This window comes from Neomonachus schauinslandi, chromosome 6 (genome assembly GCF_002201575.2).
Source record: "Neomonachus schauinslandi chromosome 6, ASM220157v2, whole genome shotgun sequence".
In the NCBI taxonomy this organism is placed as follows: Eukaryota; Metazoa; Chordata; class Mammalia; order Carnivora; family Phocidae; genus Neomonachus; species Neomonachus schauinslandi.
In genome coordinates, this window is record NC_058408.1 from 117,041,853 (window position 1) to 117,050,889 (window position 9,037).

General features: G+C 38.9%; 1 pseudogene; it reads right to left on the reverse strand.

Annotated features, from left to right (window-relative positions):
- Window positions 1-287: 287 nt before the first annotated feature.
- The window catches only part of LOC123325101, a 10,618-nt pseudogene continuing 1,868 nt past the window's right edge, over window positions 288-9,037 (reverse strand).

A 9,037-nucleotide genomic window follows, 5' to 3' on the forward strand; every position in this document is an offset into this window, starting at 1 on the left:
GTCTGACAAGAAGGTGAAGGTTTCTGAGTTTTCATAATGTTGACAGTGGTTTCTTCTCAGTGTTGTTTCTCCGGGCTGCAGTGAAGTCAGGATTCTGGCAAGTGGTTGCAGTATAGTCCTGGGCTTACCCTACCCCCTAGTGTGTATTCTCTGATGTGTTGTCAGGGATGGCTTCTGGTGAAAGGTTTTCCCACATTCACTGTTCAAAGGGATTCTCCCCTGTGTGGGTTCTCTGATGTACTGTGAGGGTCGATTTGTGGTAAAAAGTTGTCCCACATTCCTGACATTTATGAGGTTACTCTCCTATGTGTGTTCTCTGATGTTCTCTCAGTTTTGACTTCGGAGGATTTTCCACATTCATTACATTCATAGGGTTTCTCTCCTGTGTGAGTTCTGTGATGATTAATGAAGTTTGGCTTCTGGGAGAAAGTTTTCCCACATTCCTTATATTCATCAGGTTTCTTCCCAGTATGTATTCTCTGATGTACAGTGAGAGCTGACCTATTACTGGAGGCTTTCTGACAAACATTACACTCATAGGGTTTTTCCCGTGTGTGTTCTCTGATGCACTGCGAGGCCTGACATTTATCTGAAAGTTTTCCCACATTTGGTGCACAGGGTTTCTCCTGTGTATCCTCTAATGTAGGATGAGAGATGATTTATGGCTGAAGGTGGGAATGTTCATGACATTCATAGAGTTTTTCTCCTATATATGTTTTCTGACCCATAGGAAGCTTTGGCTTCTTGCAAAATGTGCCAGCATATTGATTAATTTTACAGGCTTTCCTTTCTATATGTGTTTCTTCATGCTGAATGAAATGTGGCTTCTTGCAGAATACTTCCCAATCTTCATTATAGTCAAAAGTTTCCTCTCCTTTACAAATTCGCTGGAGTGACTTCTTGCTGAAACTATTCTCACTTTCAACACACTCATAGTATTTCTTCCCCATGATAACTCGACTATGCTTATTTAGAGTTGACTTCTCACCAACAGACCACTTCCCACAGTCATTAAATTCACAGGGATTCTCCCTTATATGAGTTCCCTGATGAACAGTGAATGTTGGTCTATCAGAAAAGGCTTTCATATATTCATTATATTCATAGGGCTTCCCCCATGAGCATGTTCTCTTATGCACAATGAAAGTTGCTCCCTCAGGATGCCTGGGTGGCTCAGTCAGTTAAACGTCTGCCTTTGGCTCAGGTCATGATCCCAGGTGATGATCTCAACTGAGAGCCTGCTTCTCCCTCTGCCTGCAGCTCTCCCTGCTTGTGCTCGCCCTCTCTCTTTCTCTCTCTCTCTGGCAAATAAGTAAATAAAATAAAATAAAATAAGATAAGATAAGATAAAATAAAATAAATAAAATAAATAAAATAAAATAATGTTGCTCCCTCATGGAAGGCTTTCCCACATTCATTATATTCAAAAAGCTGCTTCAGAGTTTGAATATACTGATGTTGAAACAGATCCTCATTTTGAACAATAGCTTTTCCATTTTTGTCATATTCGAAAGGTTTCTCTCCAGAATGAAAATTCTGCTTTACAGAGGAGCAATTTCCCATGTGCATTAAACTCATCAAGCTTCCTTACAAAGAAGTTTCTATTACTAATAATTACTTCTGAAGTAAAATTCAAAACTCATTCCATATGAGTCACATATACTAGGTATTTTTCTTGCAGAACAGAGTTTGTGCTCAGATAAAATGATTTTCCTAATACACTATTTCTCTCCTTAGTCAGTGTTTTGTTGTTGACAAAATTGACTTCCCACAAATACTGCTCTTGCTTTTCTGGCTCTTCCCCATCAGGTCAACTATGCAAAAGTCTAGAAATAAAAATAATTTACCACAGTTTATAAGTAGTAAGGTATTTCTTATGAAAAGATGACATATTTTTATGTCTTATCATAGCCCAGTCTTTTGCTGTGAAAGTAATCCAAGGGCATACTGCCTCACTCTCCTAGGTTTGGATAAAATAAATAACTTGGAGTAGTGGAAAATGACTGAGCAATCTGGCAACAAAACATAATTTGGCACTTCAAAATGTTTACTGCAGTGATCATTTTGCAATATATACAAATAATGAATCATTATGTTATACACCTGAAAGTAATATAATATTGTATGTCAATTACACCTCAATTTTAAAAAATGTGATATTCAGGGATGCCTGGCTGGCTCAATCAGTGGAGCATGTGACTCTTGACCATGTTGGGTATAGAGATTACTTTTTAAAAATATTTGAAAGGGGTGCCTAGGTGGCTCAGTCGTTAAGCATCTGCCTTCGGCTCAGGTCATGATCCCAGGGTCCTGGGATCGAGCCCCGCATCGGGCTCCCTGCTCCGCGGGAAGCCTGCTTCTCCCTCTCCCATTCCCCCTGCTTGTGTTCCCTCTCTAGCTGTCTTTCTCTCTTTGTCAAATAAATAAAATCTTTAAAAAAAAAAGTTTGAAAATGTGACATTCAAAAATGGATAGAGAATTTGAAATAAACACAAACAATAAATATAAAATGTTTGGATAACTGCTTGATCCTGGGATGGGGAACCTCCCAAGGAATAGAATCAGCCCAACAACTCAACAAATAGCAAGTAGAATCACAAGGCAAATTAACAGACAATGATGGTGAGGGGAGACATCAAAGGAACAATTAGATGTGGAACAATCAGATCAGGATCTAGTCCATATCTCCCAAAACAAGAGCCTTACTAACATACATGCTTACAATGTCAATCCCTTTTCTAGTCCATATGACAACACCAAATTAGATTTCAGAAAGTACTCATTTCCATTAGACTTAAAAGGAAAACTCGATTGCCTAGGCTATATTTGCATTCTTGCTGGGACTCACAAAGAATACTAATTTCCAAACAAGTATACATTCAAGCTGCTCTTATAAAAGGATCAGATGCACATCTTTGTCTACAATGTCATCATCTAAAACTTACACTCTATTTCACTTATAAATGAATTATACCATCATTGTTAGATCTAGAGTACTTCTGTCTCTTTACATTTATCTTCTGATTTGTCTAATAACTATGAAGTCTTCTCATGTCAGCTTTCTGATTTTTGCAATTAAGGCAGAAAACAAAAATTCTGAATTCTCAATTGTGTTCAATGAAAACAAAACAAAACAAAAAAAACAGGGACGCCTGGCTCAGTCAATGAAATGTGTGATTCTTGATCTCGAGATTGTGAGTTCAGCCCCCACATTGGGTGCTGAGATTACTTAAAAATAAAATCTTAAAAAAAAAAAAACGAATAAGGCATCTTCAGACTTCTTTCATAACTTCATCACAACTAATTCAATATTTCAGGGAACTCAGTAAGAAAATTGAAGAATGATATAGCGGTGAAGGTTTACTTTACTGTTTCGTTAACCTTCTAAGAAATTGCATCATTCTTCTATTTTCTTATATTTTAGTCTAGTTTAGCACTGTTGGACATAATTGATGAGTAATGTTAAAATAACTGCTAGGGTGATAAAATAACAAAACATTTCAAAATACATTAAAATAAGATACTACAATCCTGTTTCTTAGATTTATACATGAGACCAAGTCACCCATGTGGAAACTGCAAGACAGAATCAATTTATTTGGTTAAAAAATATAAGTAAATTTTCTTTGTTCATTTAAAATTTTAAATTTTATCTTTGTTCATTTAAAATTTTATTTTAACTTATAGTTATAAAAAATTATGAAATCCAGGGGCGCCTGGGTGGCTCAGCAGGTTAGGCAGCTGCCTTCGGCTCAGCTCATGATCCCAGGGTCCTGGGATTGAATCCTGTGTCGGGCTCCCTGCTCAGTGGGAGGCCTGCTTCTCCCTCTCCCTCTGCTCCTACTTGTGTTCCCTCTCTCGCTGTCTCTCTCTCTGTCAAATAAATAAACTCTTTAAAAAAAAATTATGAAATCCATAACATATCAATCCTTGCAAATAGTTAGAACTTCAAAAAGAAACTCAAAAACTAAAATTGGGGGGGGGGCGCCTGGGTGGTTCAGTTGGTTAAGCGTCCAACTCTTGATTTTGGCTCAGGTCATGATCTCAGGGGTTGTGAGATGAAGCCCCCCCCATCAGGCTCTGCACTCAGCGGAGTGTCTGCTTGAGATTCTCTCCCTCTCCCTCTCCCCCACCCCACCACTCATGCTCTCCCTCTCTCTAAAAAAATAAAATAATTTTTAAAATTTAAGAAGCCCATCTCCAGTTTCTCCCTGGAAAGGGCCTAACTACATACTTTCCCAGCTGCTGCCTGATGGATCAGCTTCCAGTCAGCTTGCATGTAGGTGCTGACTGAGATCCCTTTCTTTTGGTACACTGATAGGTCTTGGCATGCCTTCAACTACCAGGAGCCAATGAAAACAAAGAAGGTGGCTTGGACAAGCACAAAGGTCTGAGAGACACCTGGTGAGGCTGGTGAGGCTGTGGAGAAAAGAGAATCTGTGTGTACTGTTGGAAACATTAATTGGTGCAGCCACTGTGGAAAACAGTATGGAAGTTGCTCAAAAAATGAAAAATAAAACTATCATATGATCCAGCAATCCCACTTCTGGATACATATCCAAAGGAAAAGAACACAGGATATCGAAGACATATCTGTACTCCCATAATCACTGTAGCATTATACACAATAGCCAAGATATAGAAACAACCTAAGCTGTCCATCAACAGATGCGTGGACAAAGATGTGGTGTGTACATATATATATATGTACACACACACACTATCTATCTATACACTGTAGACTACGATTCAGCCATGAGAAAGAAGGAAATCCCCCATGTGGGACAAGATGGATGGACTATGAAATCATTATTATGCTTGATGAAATAAGACAGAGAAAGACAAATACTGCACAGTATCACTTATATATGGAATCTTAAAAAAAAAAAAGTCAAACTCATAGAAACAGAAGGTAGAAAAGTGACTGCCAGGTGCTGACAGGTAGTAGAAATAGGGAGAGTTTGGTAAAAGGTTACAAATTTCCAGCTGTAAGATGAATGAAGTCTGAGGATCTAATGTATAACATGGTGACTACAGTTGATAACACTATACTGTACACTGAAATTTGCTAAGAGAGGAGAACTTAAATGTTCTCACAAAACAGTAAAAAAAAATAAATAAATATATGAGGTAACAGATTTTATAAATAATCAATTAGATGGGGGAATCCTTTCACAATGTGTATGTATATCAAATCACCACAATTTACACTTTTTATTGTTGTTAAAGGTTTTTTTTTTTTTTTCAGTAACCTCTACACCCAACATGGGGCTCAAACTCATGACCCTGAGATCAAGAGTCACATGCTCTTCCACAAGCCAGCCAGGATCCCCTACACTTTAAATATCTTACAATTTTATTTGCCAACTATACCTCAGTAAAACTGAACAAATTAAAAAATAAAATAAATGAAATAGTAACAGTTTTCCAGCTTATTAGAAATACTGGAACATAGGACCATTAAAAGACTGAAATTTAATCCTAAGATATGAAATGCTTCTCTCTCGACAACTTCCCACCACATCAACAGGCTCCAGGGCAATAACAGTAGATCACAGATGAAAAGCTGAACAGTTTCAAGACACAGGAGTACACAGGGAAGCCCAAAGTCAAGAGGGGAGTCAAAAACAAGGACACTAAAGGAATTTGGAGACTCTGAGACCTACAGCTATAACATTAAACACAGCTCATCTCCTAGCCAGAATCACATAAATCCTCACACTAAAAACCCATTTATCTCAGTTCTTTTACAAGATACATGTCCAGCTTTGGAAAAAAAAAATGCAAAGCATATCAAAAAGCAAGGAAAAAACACACTCAGAAGACACAAAGTAATCATCAGAACAAGACTCAGATACAACACAGATGCTAGAATTATGAGAGCGAGTTTTAAATAACTATCATTAATATGCTAAAGAGTTGAATGAAAAAAATTAGACAACATTCAAGAATAAATGAGTTACATAAGCAGGGAAAGAAAAATTCCAAGAAAAAATCAAAAGGAAATGCTAGAATTCAAAACCACAGTAATAGAAATGAGGAATGCCTTTGAAGGGCACATCACACAACAAGCCAAGGAAAGAACCAGTGAACTTGAAGAGAGGTCAACAAAATTCACTAACTAAAACGTGAAGAGAAAAAGAATGAAAAAATTGAACATCCATCCAAGAGCTGTGAGACAACATCAAAAGGTATAATATATGCATAAGTAGAATACCAGAAGAACAGAGCAGAGGGAATATCTGAAGCAATAATGACCAAAAAATTCCAAAATTAATGACAGATCCAGGAAGCTCAGACAATACCAAGCGGGATAAATACCAACAAAACCACATCTAGTCATATGGTATTTAAGCTCCAGAAAACCAGGGGTGCTTGGGTGGCTCAGTCGTTAAGCATCTGCCTTCGGCTCGGGTCATGGTCCCAGGGTTCTGGGATCAAGCCCCGTATCAGGCTTCCTGCTCAGTGGGAAGCCTGCTTCTCCCTCTCCCACTCCCCCTGCTTGTGTTCCCTCTCTCGCTGTGTCTCTCTCTGTCAAATAAATAAATAAAATCTTAAAAAAAAAACAACAACAACTCCAGAAAACCAAAGACAAAGGGGAAAATCCTGAGAGAAGTAAAGAAGTGGGGAGTGGGGGGTATGCACCTTACCTACAAAGGAACAACGGTAAGAATTACAACAGACTTCTCAGAATCCATGCAAGCAAGAAGAGTGGAATTAAATATCTAAAGCGTTAAAAGAAGAAAGCCACCAGCCTAGAATTAATGAAAAAAGATTCACTGAGGCATACGTTTATATAATACTGAATAACAAGGATAAACTCTTACAAGCTTCCAGATGAAAGAACTGACTCACAAAGTAAAGAGATGTATCCCAACTTCAGATTTCTCCTCTGCAGTGGTGAAAACAAAAAGACAATGAGATTATGAGAAAAGAATTTCAATCTAGAAATAATACACAATTAAATTGCCTTTTACATGACAGGCCCCAAACCAGATGTGCTCAAATGGGCAGCGCCTCAAGGAATAAATCGCCTATGTTACCTCCACAGAGAAAACACTGAGGAAGTACAAATAAACTGTTAAACAAGTCTCAAGCAAGGGGAAGTTGAAGAGGAAGGGAAGGAGTGGGAAACAAGAGATCTTGTTAGTGATATACAGCTACAACTAGATGGATAATATTAACATGATTTGAAATGTACAACATAGGGGCTCCTGGGTGGCTGTTGATTAAGCCTCCCAAATCTTTTTTTTTTTTTTTTTTAAGATTTTATTTATTTATTTGACAGAGAGAGAGTTAGCGAGAGCAGGAACAAAAGCAGGGGGAGAGGGAGAGGGAGAAGCAGGCTTCCCGCAGAGCAGAGAGCCCGATGTGAGGCTCAATCCCAGGACCCTGGGATCATGACCTGAGCCGAAGGCAGACGCTTAACGACTGAGCCACCCAGGCGCCCCATCTTTTTTTTTTTTTTAAGATTTTATTTATTTATTTGACAGAGAGAGACACAGCGAGAGAGGAGACACAAGCAGGGGAAGTGGGAGAGGGAGAAGCAGGCTTCCAGCTAAGCAAGGAGCCCGATGTGGGGCTCGATCCCATGACCCTGGGATCATGACCCTGGGATCATGACCTGAGCCAAAGGCAGACAGACGCTCAACGACTGAGCCACCCAGGCGCCCCTAAGCCTCCAACTCTTGATCTCAGCTCACGTCTTGATCTCAGGGTTGTGAGTTCAAGCCCCCCTTTGGGCCCCATGCTGGGTGTGGAGCCTACTTGAAATGTACAACATAATGTTAAAAAAGACCTCTTGAAACAGAGGCTGTCCATAGGGAAAAACCAATAATATACTGATAAATTAACGAAATAAAGGAGTCTAGGTGTGGGGTAGGGTGGACTAAAGCTTTCTAAGGTCATCTAAGAGGGGCTGGAGGAGGAGTAGCAATCACTGGAGCACGAAGCAGCAGAAAAGCAATGAAGTAATCCTGATATGTTAGTAGATATACACTCAGTTATAATATTCAGAAGTTGGTAACTGTGAGAATTAAAAATCAAAAGTCTACCAAATTAACATAAAAAAAATTAAATACTAAGAAATTCAAATAACCCAGATTCTGAAAATGTATAATAGCATAAAATTATGATATATGTGATACTCAAATATAATATTTAGCAAACTAAGGTGGATATATAAAACCAAATATATGGATTACTGCAGAAAATGTGAATGGATATATTTCTTTTTTTTAAATTATATATATATATATATTTTTTAAGATTTTGTTTATTTATTAGACAGTGAGAGCGAGCACAAGCAGGGGGAGAAGCAGGCTTCCCACTGAGCAAGGAGCCCAATGCGGGACTTGATCCCAGGACCCTGGGATCATGACCTGAGTCGAAGGCAGCCACTTAACCAACTGAGCCGCCCAGGCATCCCAAGTGGATATATTTCTTATCCAAGACAAACTGACATAATGGTCTAAAAAGCCAAAATGTTGACATTTGTTATTTATAAAAAATAAATCTCGAAGTGATTAAAAATGGTGAAAAATGAAGAAATGAACAAAATTTTATAAGAAAATGCAAATAAAAGAGAAGCAAGCATGGCCTTAGTTACATCAGATAAAGTAGAATTTGCAGCCTTAACTTTCAATGGGGCAAAGGCAAATATCATGTAATGATAAATGGTAAAAATTAATCAAGGTTTGGGGCACCTGGGTGGCTCATTCGTTAAGTGTCTGCCTTAGGTTCAGGTCATGATCTCAGGTCCTGGGATCGAGCCCCGCATCGGGCTCCCTGCTCCGCGGGAAGCCTGCTTCTCCCTCTCCCACTCCCCCTGCTTGTGTTCCCTCTCTTGCTGTGTCTCTGTCAAATAAATAAATAAAATCTTAAAAAAAAAATTAGGGGCGCCTGGGTGGCTCAGTCGTTAAGCATCTGCCTTAACGAAAATTTTGGGGGGGGGCACCTGGGTGGCTTAACCAACTGAGCCACCCAGGTGCCCCCCCCCCAAAATTTTCGTTAAGGCAGATGCTTAACGACTGAGCCA